This window comes from Juglans microcarpa x Juglans regia, chromosome 5D (genome assembly GCF_004785595.1).
Source record: "Juglans microcarpa x Juglans regia isolate MS1-56 chromosome 5D, Jm3101_v1.0, whole genome shotgun sequence".
Lineage (NCBI taxonomy): Eukaryota > Viridiplantae > Streptophyta > Magnoliopsida > Fagales > Juglandaceae > Juglans > Juglans microcarpa x Juglans regia.
In genome coordinates, this window is record NC_054602.1 from 33,546,666 (window position 1) to 33,556,798 (window position 10,133).

The following is a 10,133-nucleotide window of genomic DNA, read 5'->3' on the forward strand; positions in this document are numbered from 1 at the left end:
GACTTATTAAAACGTATAACCTTTAATGTGGAAGTTAATCAAGATCCCCTTGATGTGAAATGCATTTGTAAGTTATTTGAGTTTATGGGTATTTCGTGCAGACACGCTCTCTGTGTCTTAACTCAAATGGGCCAACATACAATACCATCAAAATACATCTTGGATTGGTGGAGGAAAGATATTAAGCAAAAATATACCTTCGTGAAAAGTAGTTATGACACTACTAGCATCGACGATGCACGAAGGTACGATAGGATCCAAAATTGTTTCTATGAACTGTGTTCCAATGCTTCAAAGGCTGAGAGCAGTTGTGTTAAATTGATTAGTCAAATATAACAGTTGAAGACACAGTACCCTGGTATCGCTGATCATGATACTAGCAACACAGTTGATACAACTCCTTCGACGGAGGCTTCGACCCCTAGAGTTCTTAGTCATTTGGTAGTTCGGAGTAAAGGAAGACCACCGTCTAAGAGAAAAGTGCACCCCACTGAGATGAGTATTAAGAAATCCAGTACGAAAAGACGATTGCACAACAACCAAGTTGAGGTTCATTTTTATTAATTTTGTATACTAAATTTACGATTCACTTGGTCTTGAATGTTTTGTTGTTTTTTATTTAATTTATTTTTAAATTATACTTTTAACACTAGGATCAACAAAGTCAAGTTTGGACACATGCGCCGGAATTTTTTTCAACTCTTTCGATTGCTCATCACTCACAGGTAATGTAAAACTAAAATATTTTGAAAATCTTTTCAGTGAATTGTGTTGCCATTGACAACATTTTTTCCTATAGGACAACACTACGGAGGCTTTCCATCAGGACTTCAGGGCTTTTTGATTGATAGACACCATGAGACAAATTTGTACTTGGGATTTTATATTGTAATCTTGGGATATTATTGAACCTGTTTTTGTATTGAAGTGTTTAGATCATTAATTGTAATCTTGGGATTGTATTGAACCTGTTTTTGTAATCGTCATTTTTATAATAGTTTGTTGATGCAATATCATAATCGTAATCATGCTATTAATTGGATTTGGATTGGGATTACCTAGTACTACACAACCACACAAGATTACATGAAATTACATTAACTTCAAAGATTACATATCGTCTTAGAATTTCCCAAAAAAAAGCCTAAACAAAATCTCCATGACATTGAAATTACTAAAACTATAATGATTCTCTCAACATTTATCTTGTGCCTCTCAATTTCTATTTCTAGTCGATGTCAAGTTGTTTGGACATCCATTGCTAGTTGTATCTTTTCAATTTCAATTTTTAAACGGTTGATTTTCTTCTCACCATATGGTAGTATTTCCGGGTTATAGCAACAAAAATATCCGCAAGAATGTCCAGCCTGCAAAATCAGCCAACACATTAGAAGATATGTTTATTGCATAAAATACACCTTCCTAAATGCCCTAAAAATAAACATGCATGTGTGGCGCCAATAATGTTTTATTGCTCTGTGAGGAACTTCTTGATATGATCTAATCACGACAGCTTTTGGCCTTCTAGAAAATTGCCAAAGTAAGATTTTCTTTTCTTTCTTATTATTTTTTTTTTTGTACCAATGATTTTCTACACAATGTAAGCTTATAAGGAGAGTCGTTGATGATCATACTCGAGGTGGAAGCTAGCTACCTAGGAGATCATGGTCAGATTCAGATATGTTTTTCTTTATTCCCGGCCTGATTCGAGCAATATCACCAAAATCCATTGATGATACTACTCACCATTTATATAATCTTGATAATAACTGTTAAGACAGCTAGCTATATTCATGGAAAGTCTAGCTAGCTCATGTAAAAGTTTAGAAGGAAGGAATATTTTGCATTTCTCATTAATTGAATGGTTGTGTACAAGTCATATATATATATACAAGAGATCTTAACAACCTTCACCTATTTCTCATGCATATAGCCGACTGCAAACATCCTCCTACACCAGGTCATAAAAACATTTGAGATTTCATTTGAGATTTCTTTACACCAGGTCATCACATAGACTATCAAACATCCTCATACAACTTATTGCATTACATTGTATACCGATCGCCCATTCCATTTCTATTTTCGGTTTTCACAGGCATTTTCACAAACATGTCAACTGCAATCTCTTGTTTGACAAATTTCTTCATCGTTCCATTTTATTTCCCTTCCTTAGTACAATAAGTAAAGATCATAACAACACTACTGCAACATAGCTCAAAAGAAAAAAAAAATTCCAGACAAACCAAAAAAAAAAAAGTTTGGACATCAATTGCAGGGGAAACTAACTGAGAAAGAAAAAAAAAAGACCTTGGATCCGTCGAAGAGATGGTCGAGAGGGGACCACGAACTGGTGGGGCTGGGGACAGCGAAATGGGTTTGGGGAGAGCGAAGTCGATGGGTCTAGGGGAGGGAAAAAAATAAGAAGAAAAAACTGTGGTCTGGAGGTCGGAGATGGAGGGAGGGAATGTCAATGGCTGCGTCGAAAGGGGTAGATGTGCGAGGGAGAAGCAGAGATCGCGCGGGGTCTGGGGGAGGGAAAAAAAAAAGAAGAAAAAAATGTGGTCTGGAGGTCAGATATGAGGTCGGAGATTGAGGGAGGTGGTGGTGTCGATGGCTGCGCCGAACGAGGTAGATGGGTGAGGGAGAAGCAGAGATCGCACGGGAGGATATAGTTCTGTTGCTTTCCGTGTGTTTTAAAATAATTTTTTTGTTTGCAAACGTGTAGGCCACATCGAGCGGGATACAAGAACGGGACTTAAGAGTGGGGTGGCTAGCATTTCCAAGAAAAAAAAAAGTGGTTTCAGGAGAAATGTTTGGGACCCATTTTCGCAATCCCAAGCATTTCTCTTTTCCATTGCCTGACTGAGTGTAGTGATTTTTGTTTGGTCCCTTCGATTCTGTCCCTAGCTAACTGTGTGTCAACTCAGTTCCTCTCTTCCTCGTTCATTAGTATGGATTATTTGGTACTTTGAGGACCGAATCGGCTTCTCTTTCATTGCCTTCTACACATTCGGTTGTTCTCTATGTGGGATGTGAATCTAAAGGGCAGTTTGAAATTTTTTTCCCGTCTCATTGTTTTTCGATTTGAAAGCATGTGTTGATTTTTTTATTTCATCCTTCTGCTTGTTGGATTTTTGTTCTCCATTTTTTACTAGATCGGTTGGGTCTACGAGTTGTTTGGACTTCTTCCTTTTGCTCTTTTCACTTTTCAGTCTTCCAAATTTCTTAGCTCTCATTTTCTTCCCGGTATGCTTTACTTTTTAATGTAACATAAAAAGTTTGCATTTTTTTTTTTTTCTATTTGTGCTGTTTTTGGTGGTGGTTGTGATGGTTTCATTGCTTTTGCAGTGGTCCTTTATTCAATAAAAGTTACAAAAAGTTCCATTTGTCTTTTGTAGACTTCTTTTGTAGAAATGCTTTGAGAACTTTTCAAATTTATCTTCCTACATGTGGGAGCCTAAACTTATTAACAACAAACAAATAAGGACATAACATATGGTAACCCATTTAATACACAAATTGGCAGTAGTATGGGCTCTTATCTCACCATTAGTGGCGAAACCAGCAATTGATTTTTGGAGGGCCGACTTTTCTATTGGGTGACACATTTATATAAAAAAAAAAAAAGATTAAAAATTCAGAAAACATAACTATATATAAAACTAGATCTCGATAATTTGTTACATACGCATAAAATAATATTCTAAAAATACAACTTAATATACGTCTCGGATTTATGATAATAATATTTCATGGAATAATATTCATCCATTATTATTTTTGTAATGGAATATTTAGAATTTATTTATTTTTCATAAAATCTATTAATTGATATTTTAGGAGGCAATCTTACATTCTAGTGTGTAATCTAGTTTATTAAGTTTCATGTAAAATCTAGATATTTTTGTGTCACATTAAACATATAAAAATATAATTGAGACCTTAAATAAATTTTTTCTTGCTCAATGAAGTCTAGATGATACAACCTTTCAACTATTTTTCATATAGATCATCAACTTTAAATGATTTTTCTTATATTTTTATTTTGGATTCCATATTAAGAAATCTAATATTGTATAACAAAAAACTTTAGAATCCATATTAATAAATTTATTATTTCTCCTAAACTTAGTTCAAATTAATTTTTGTGAGGTCACATCCTTGAACATAGATAAAATATAGAAATTATACGAAATTTTGGGACCATATGAAAAAATTGAAGAGAAGCATTTCTAGGTATATTGAAGAAACTTTTAGAGAGCATATGCGGATTATAACTTTTTTTTGGGGGGGGGGGGGGGGGGGGGGGGGGGGGGATGGTCCCCCTTCAGCCCAACATGGGTCCGCCACTGCTCACCACCGTAATAGTGTGTACCACATGGAATAAAACACAAAATACCTTTAATTTCAGGAATGCAACACCTATACGACTCATTCAATGAAAAAAAAAATACATTATCTTCTCCGGAGCAAATAAATCTGCTATGGACTCTCTTCAGTCCAATCGCTGGGATTTATTTGAGGCGGTGTCATTAGATCTGTTTCCATCAGAGGAGTTGTTTCTTTTCATACCATCTCCTTCTAGGATAGATCGATCACCATCTCATGTATTTATTCATGAGCATGGAGTATTAGTACCAAATGAAACTTAACATTTACCCACTATCTTGCAATAATCTTGCATATAGCATTGAAGAAAAACACATTCCGATTGTTTCTTAAGAATCAATCCTTAAGAACAACAAGAAATAGTCCCACATTCTCATAATCCTCAATCAAATTGTTTCTAAACACCTGATTGACATATACCTATTAAAAATTTGAAAGGAATAAAAAATAATATAGCATCCATACCAAAAACACACCAGTCTAATAACGGAAGAAAGGCCAATAAGTGTAACTAATGCAAAGATTCAAACAGGATAAGTCAGGCTACATAAAGATGACCAAGATCACTTGGTCATATGCAAGAATCAACACCAATTGTATGTGATGTAAGCTATGTCTTACATGTCAATTGAAAAGAAAGGCTGAAGTAGTACAGAAAGTTCTACAACAAAAATAAAATAAAACTACATAAAGAAATCCAAATGCGACATGTATACTTGATTTTTGCATTATCTTAAGAAAGACATACAACATGCCATCACCTTGCATTAGGGGTTTGTAAGAGAAACCATCAAGGATTTAACATGTAGTTGATTGTAACCTTCAATGTTTCTTTCGTGTTAGAATCATCCCCACGCAAATGTTTTCACACAGAAACAATATTAAAACAAACTAACTAGATATGATTGAACAAAAGTGTTATTACTAATATGAAAGATTCATTTCATATTTTTCTGCTAAATGTGAAGAATGTATAAATAACTGCAGATAACTTTGTACGGAAACAGTTCAAACACACCATAAGTCTGAAGCTTTAGAAACTGGATGGAACAATTAAGAGGCAGTTCAATGGGTAGACGCCCGCATTATGCCATGGTTGGCTTCTTGTCAAATAAGAGAGAATGTTCTGGTCCCTCATTCCAAACAATCACTCAAGAGAAGTCTACCATATGAAAGAACTAAAAATTATTGCTGTCCCAAGGTTAAGTTCTTTCGGGCGACTGAAAAAAAAAATTCACAACAATTCATTATGTTTCTGGAATACAGGACTTGACTAGTTCCCAAATTGTCTTTTCTAGACTTCTCTCATCACTCATGGTTACATCTAACTAGTACGTGATAACCTATGGATTATTGTAGAGTTTTATGCATATATTAATATGTAATGCCACTTTATTTTTTCTTTTTTTCTTTTTTTACAATTTTCTTATTTTTCTGAGCAATGTGATGCCACATTAAAGGATCATGGTTTGCATGATATATATCCAATGGCTTCAGATTTTTGAAACCTTCCCCCACAGTTGCTAAGAGTGGGGCCATTCAACCTTTTCCCATCCTATAAAACACCTGCACTCCTCACGGTTTCCTCCCCCTTCAACGTAAACTATATCAACTTCAAATTCCCTTCCAAGATCTTGCATTTTCTGACTCAATTTCTAACAATCTACATGTTTTGAATTTCATTATTGCTAATTGAACATCTCGACAATTTTTCTGCATTTGATAGAAGTTAATTAACTTACAATATTGAACACTCTGCATGATGGTTCTTTTAATGAATGTGATGGTAATGGAGATGAAATTTCTTTTTAAAGTTGGATTTGACTGACTGGAGTCTGGACTATCCATTTTTTCCCCTTTCCTAGAGTTGGAGTTTTTCTAACAGGTTAATAATATCGTTATGTTGTAAATATTATTAGGTAGATTTCCCTCGCTGGTTAATTATCCTAATGATGACAGTTGATTTTCATATCTTTGTTTGCAATTTTTCCTGTGGTACATAGAACAGATGGTGGAAAGATTTGTCTGCATAAATTGATATTTTATAATCTATTTGTATCTATTGGTATGTTAGAATTAGGCAAAGAATGTTTAGTTGAGGTGACTGATGGATTGAAATCTGACTTGGTAAATGGAATGTTTGTTATGATTTAAAGTATAAATGTAGCCTATTTTTAATGCTCCATTTTTCTCAGCTCGGTTGCGTCTACCAATTGCTTAGCCTTTCGTTCTGCTTATGATCAGCTCTTTTGGGTCTCCCGAGTTTCTCACCTCTCATCTTCTTCCTGGTATGCTTTACTTTTTTCTATGTCATAAAAGGTTTGTGTTTTGTTCCTCTGTTCATGTTGCTGTTGTTGTTGGCAGTGGCGGTGTTGTTGCCTTTGCAGTGCTCCTTTGTTTACCAAAAATAACAAAAACTTGCAGTAGTGTTTTGTTTTGAAATCCTTTTCATTTTACTATGGTATATAAAGCAGATAGTGGAAAGATCTCTCTTCATAAGTTGATATTTTATGATATGTATGCATGTATTGCTATGTTAGGCTTGGGCAAAGAATGTTTAATGGAAAGACTAATGTTCTATATTGTTTATTAGAGGGTGATGCACAATGTGACCAAGTTTGAAGAAAAAGATGCAGTGGGTAATGCTAATATTGTAGATATGCTCTGTCAAAATAATAGCAACAAGAAATGCTTGCACCGGTACATTACTGCATTAGTTGAGCAGTGAGTGGTCCCATGGAAGCTCTTAGTTGCATATAAATTAAAAACGAATAAACTTTCAAACCATTCTAAACAGAGTGCTAGGAGAGGATGCTAGCACACGTAAATAATGCATATCCTTTGTTATAATTAAACCGGATTTCCTTCCAAAGTTTTCTAACATTTACATCCTCTTTACACGTATATTTATTTTAAATTTGATATAGAAACTAAGATTTTGGATTAAAGCAAGAATCTTTGTGGTTGATCTCCATCAAGTCTTTTTCTACATATCTTGTATTGGATGTAACAAGGAGCAGGATAAGAACACAATGAAACATTCATATGTTATCATTGCAAACACACGAGTAATTCACATCCACGGTATATATTTTTTTTTTTTCATTTTTTAAATCATGCCTTCTAACATCGCAACTCGAGCATGTTAATTATTCATCCCAACTCATGACTATACCTTCATTACCTTCAGTTGTCAAGCTTGCGTTGAGGTGGAGGATGGCACTGGATGATTGGCAGCCTTCTTGTTTGGGCCAATCGTGGAAGAGGCAATCGGTTACTAGCCATTAAGTTCATGAACCACACATGCGAGGTAATTAAGTTGTCTGATAAAAGCTTTTGTAGTGCTAGCATTATAATGCAAAGCAATTAAGGACACTTTTTTTGTGTTGGGGTTATTTCTATGTAAATAGAATTTTGAGAAAAAAAATTAGGAGAAATTATAAACTATAAAAAATGGTTGGGACAAGAACTAGTTGTTGGTTGTTGTTCATCAAGAGTGGCTGCTGTTGGCAAGCACAAGAGCTAGCTAGCTATACAAGTGGAAATCTTCCATAAGGGCACGTAATTAGATTAGGAAGTGGGTCTCTTTTTAAGGTTGTTGTTATATCTGCAATACACATCAGATTGAGCCTACTTTTGCACTTCTATAATGCTAGCAACCACAATTGTGCTTTAATTGTTTGGATATATATGCAGAATAAGGCTCTTTTTCTTTATTTTCTTTTTTCTTGTCATTTTAATTTTCTCATTTTTAGGGAGAGGGAAACGTGCCCTTCTTCCTAAAGGCTTGCACCATCCATGGATTAATTAAGTGGACATGTTGAAGCTTTTATTAATGTGCTGATGATGAGTGTGTTTGTACATGCATCATGCATTGAATATGTTTCTTTTCTAGCAATGAACATCGTATCTTAAACATGCGTTACTTCTAATAACAAGTTTTATCTTAATTAATATGTACACATGACGTAGTACGCTGTGTTATTTAAGAAGTGATTTGGCAAGTGATGATGATCATATGAATATGAGATATCACTAATCACAAATATACCTCTGTGCAGCTACAACATGTCATGGCAAAAGGTTAATTTTCTGTCGCAATAAGGGTTTTGTGGCAAGAACCTATCGTTGCAAGCTCGCCGAAAGTAACTCACAAACATAAAGACTCTTTTTTCTTGCAAAATGCTATCTGGTTGGAAAAGCCAATTTCTTATAGCGAAAATATTTTGCAGCAAAAGTTAAATTTTTGCCTCAAAAAGGCATCTCACGTGATGCTATAAGGGAATATTTCACGAGCAACACATATATAATTGAGGTCATGTTTACTAATGAATTCATTAGCTTTTTATTAGGAAGACATAATTGTGGGATCCTAATTATATGGTGGTTTTGAAAGAAAATGCAAAACAAAACTTTTGTTAACACAGATTGATCATATATATTGACATGCATAAGAGAACTATCCCCTTATAGCTTTTTGTTTTTTCCTCTTTTTTGGCATGAGAATTGTGTTGCTGGATAGTCAGTTAGTTTGATGATTATTTGAGCTTATACCTTTGAATCAGGGGAGGAATCAGAAAATTTGGTTCCCCCTCCGCCCACCGGCGGGGGGTGGAGTCACAAAAAAAAAAAATTTGGAAGGGTCAAATACTAATTTTCATATAGTCTACTTTATGAAAACACCTTTCAAAGTTTAATTTTCATCAAATTTTAAAAATTTTGGGGGGGCCAAGCCCCTTAGTAGTTCTACCCCTGCTTTGAATCACACTATTTTTTCCAGCCTAACAAAGAAGAACAATCTTTTAATGTTGTTTATGTATTTTTTTGGAGATAGACTCAAAACCAAGACTCAATTCCTGCATTTATGTTTCTTTATCATACTTTGGATGTTCTGTATTTTTTTCCTCCTAGTTCTTCAATAACCATGCTAAGACTTCAAATTTATGTAATGCAGGAGCATTTACCGTATCTACAAAATATTGCAACACAAGTTTTAGAGAATGAATGGATCATCCAACTTAGCGTAGAAATAGATCAGTTTCAACAACAATGTCATAAAATATTTAGGCTACATTTGAATGTTGAGCTGAGTTGAGTTCTTTATGAATAGTAGTGAGTTAAGATGGTAAAATGAGTTTTGTGAGATCCACCTAAAATGAGTTTAAATGTATATGGATGTTAAGATGAACTTAAATATATTTATGAAAAATTTAAAAAGGTTGTTGGGTCCCGCGCGTAAAGAAGTGTTGATTTGAAAAAAGTTGTGGATCGCACGTGTAAAGAAGTTTTGAGTTGATATGAGTTTAATAATTTAAGAGTTGGGTGTTTGGATGTTAGACTCAGCTTAAAATTAAATTAAACTCGGTTGAACTCAGTTGAGTCTATCAACCAAACAGGGATATCCTCTTCATCAATGCTGTGTATGAAGAAACAACATGACCTCTAAATACACATTTTCCCCAAATTGTTTAACCACCATTTTGATGACTTAAAAAAATTAGCATTACATATGCTCCTGGTGGGAAAAAACTGTAATTTCAATTCCCATAGATTACTTTCTTTACTAAACTTGTATCAACCTATGGTTTGTTTTAATTTATTTGTGCTTGACTTAGTACTTTACGAATATCATGTAGTTATTGTGTATCTTTACCCTATCATTACTATCTCCTCATGCATTTTATCCATTCATGCATTGCTCTTCATTTTAGGGAATTTGGATAATTGGCTACTAATATTGA

The 10,133-nt window shown here is 34.3% G+C and overlaps 1 long non-coding RNA gene across 1 annotated transcript; it reads left to right on the plus strand.

Moving 5' to 3' along the window:
• The first annotated feature begins 119 nt into the window (after positions 1-119).
• On the plus strand, positions 120-1,002 carry LOC121264589. Its single transcript, XR_005940532.1, has 3 exons — positions 120-549; positions 654-725; positions 800-1,002. It is a non-coding gene; the product is annotated as an uncharacterized LOC121264589 (long non-coding RNA).
• The last annotated feature ends 9,131 nt before the right edge of the window (positions 1,003-10,133 follow it).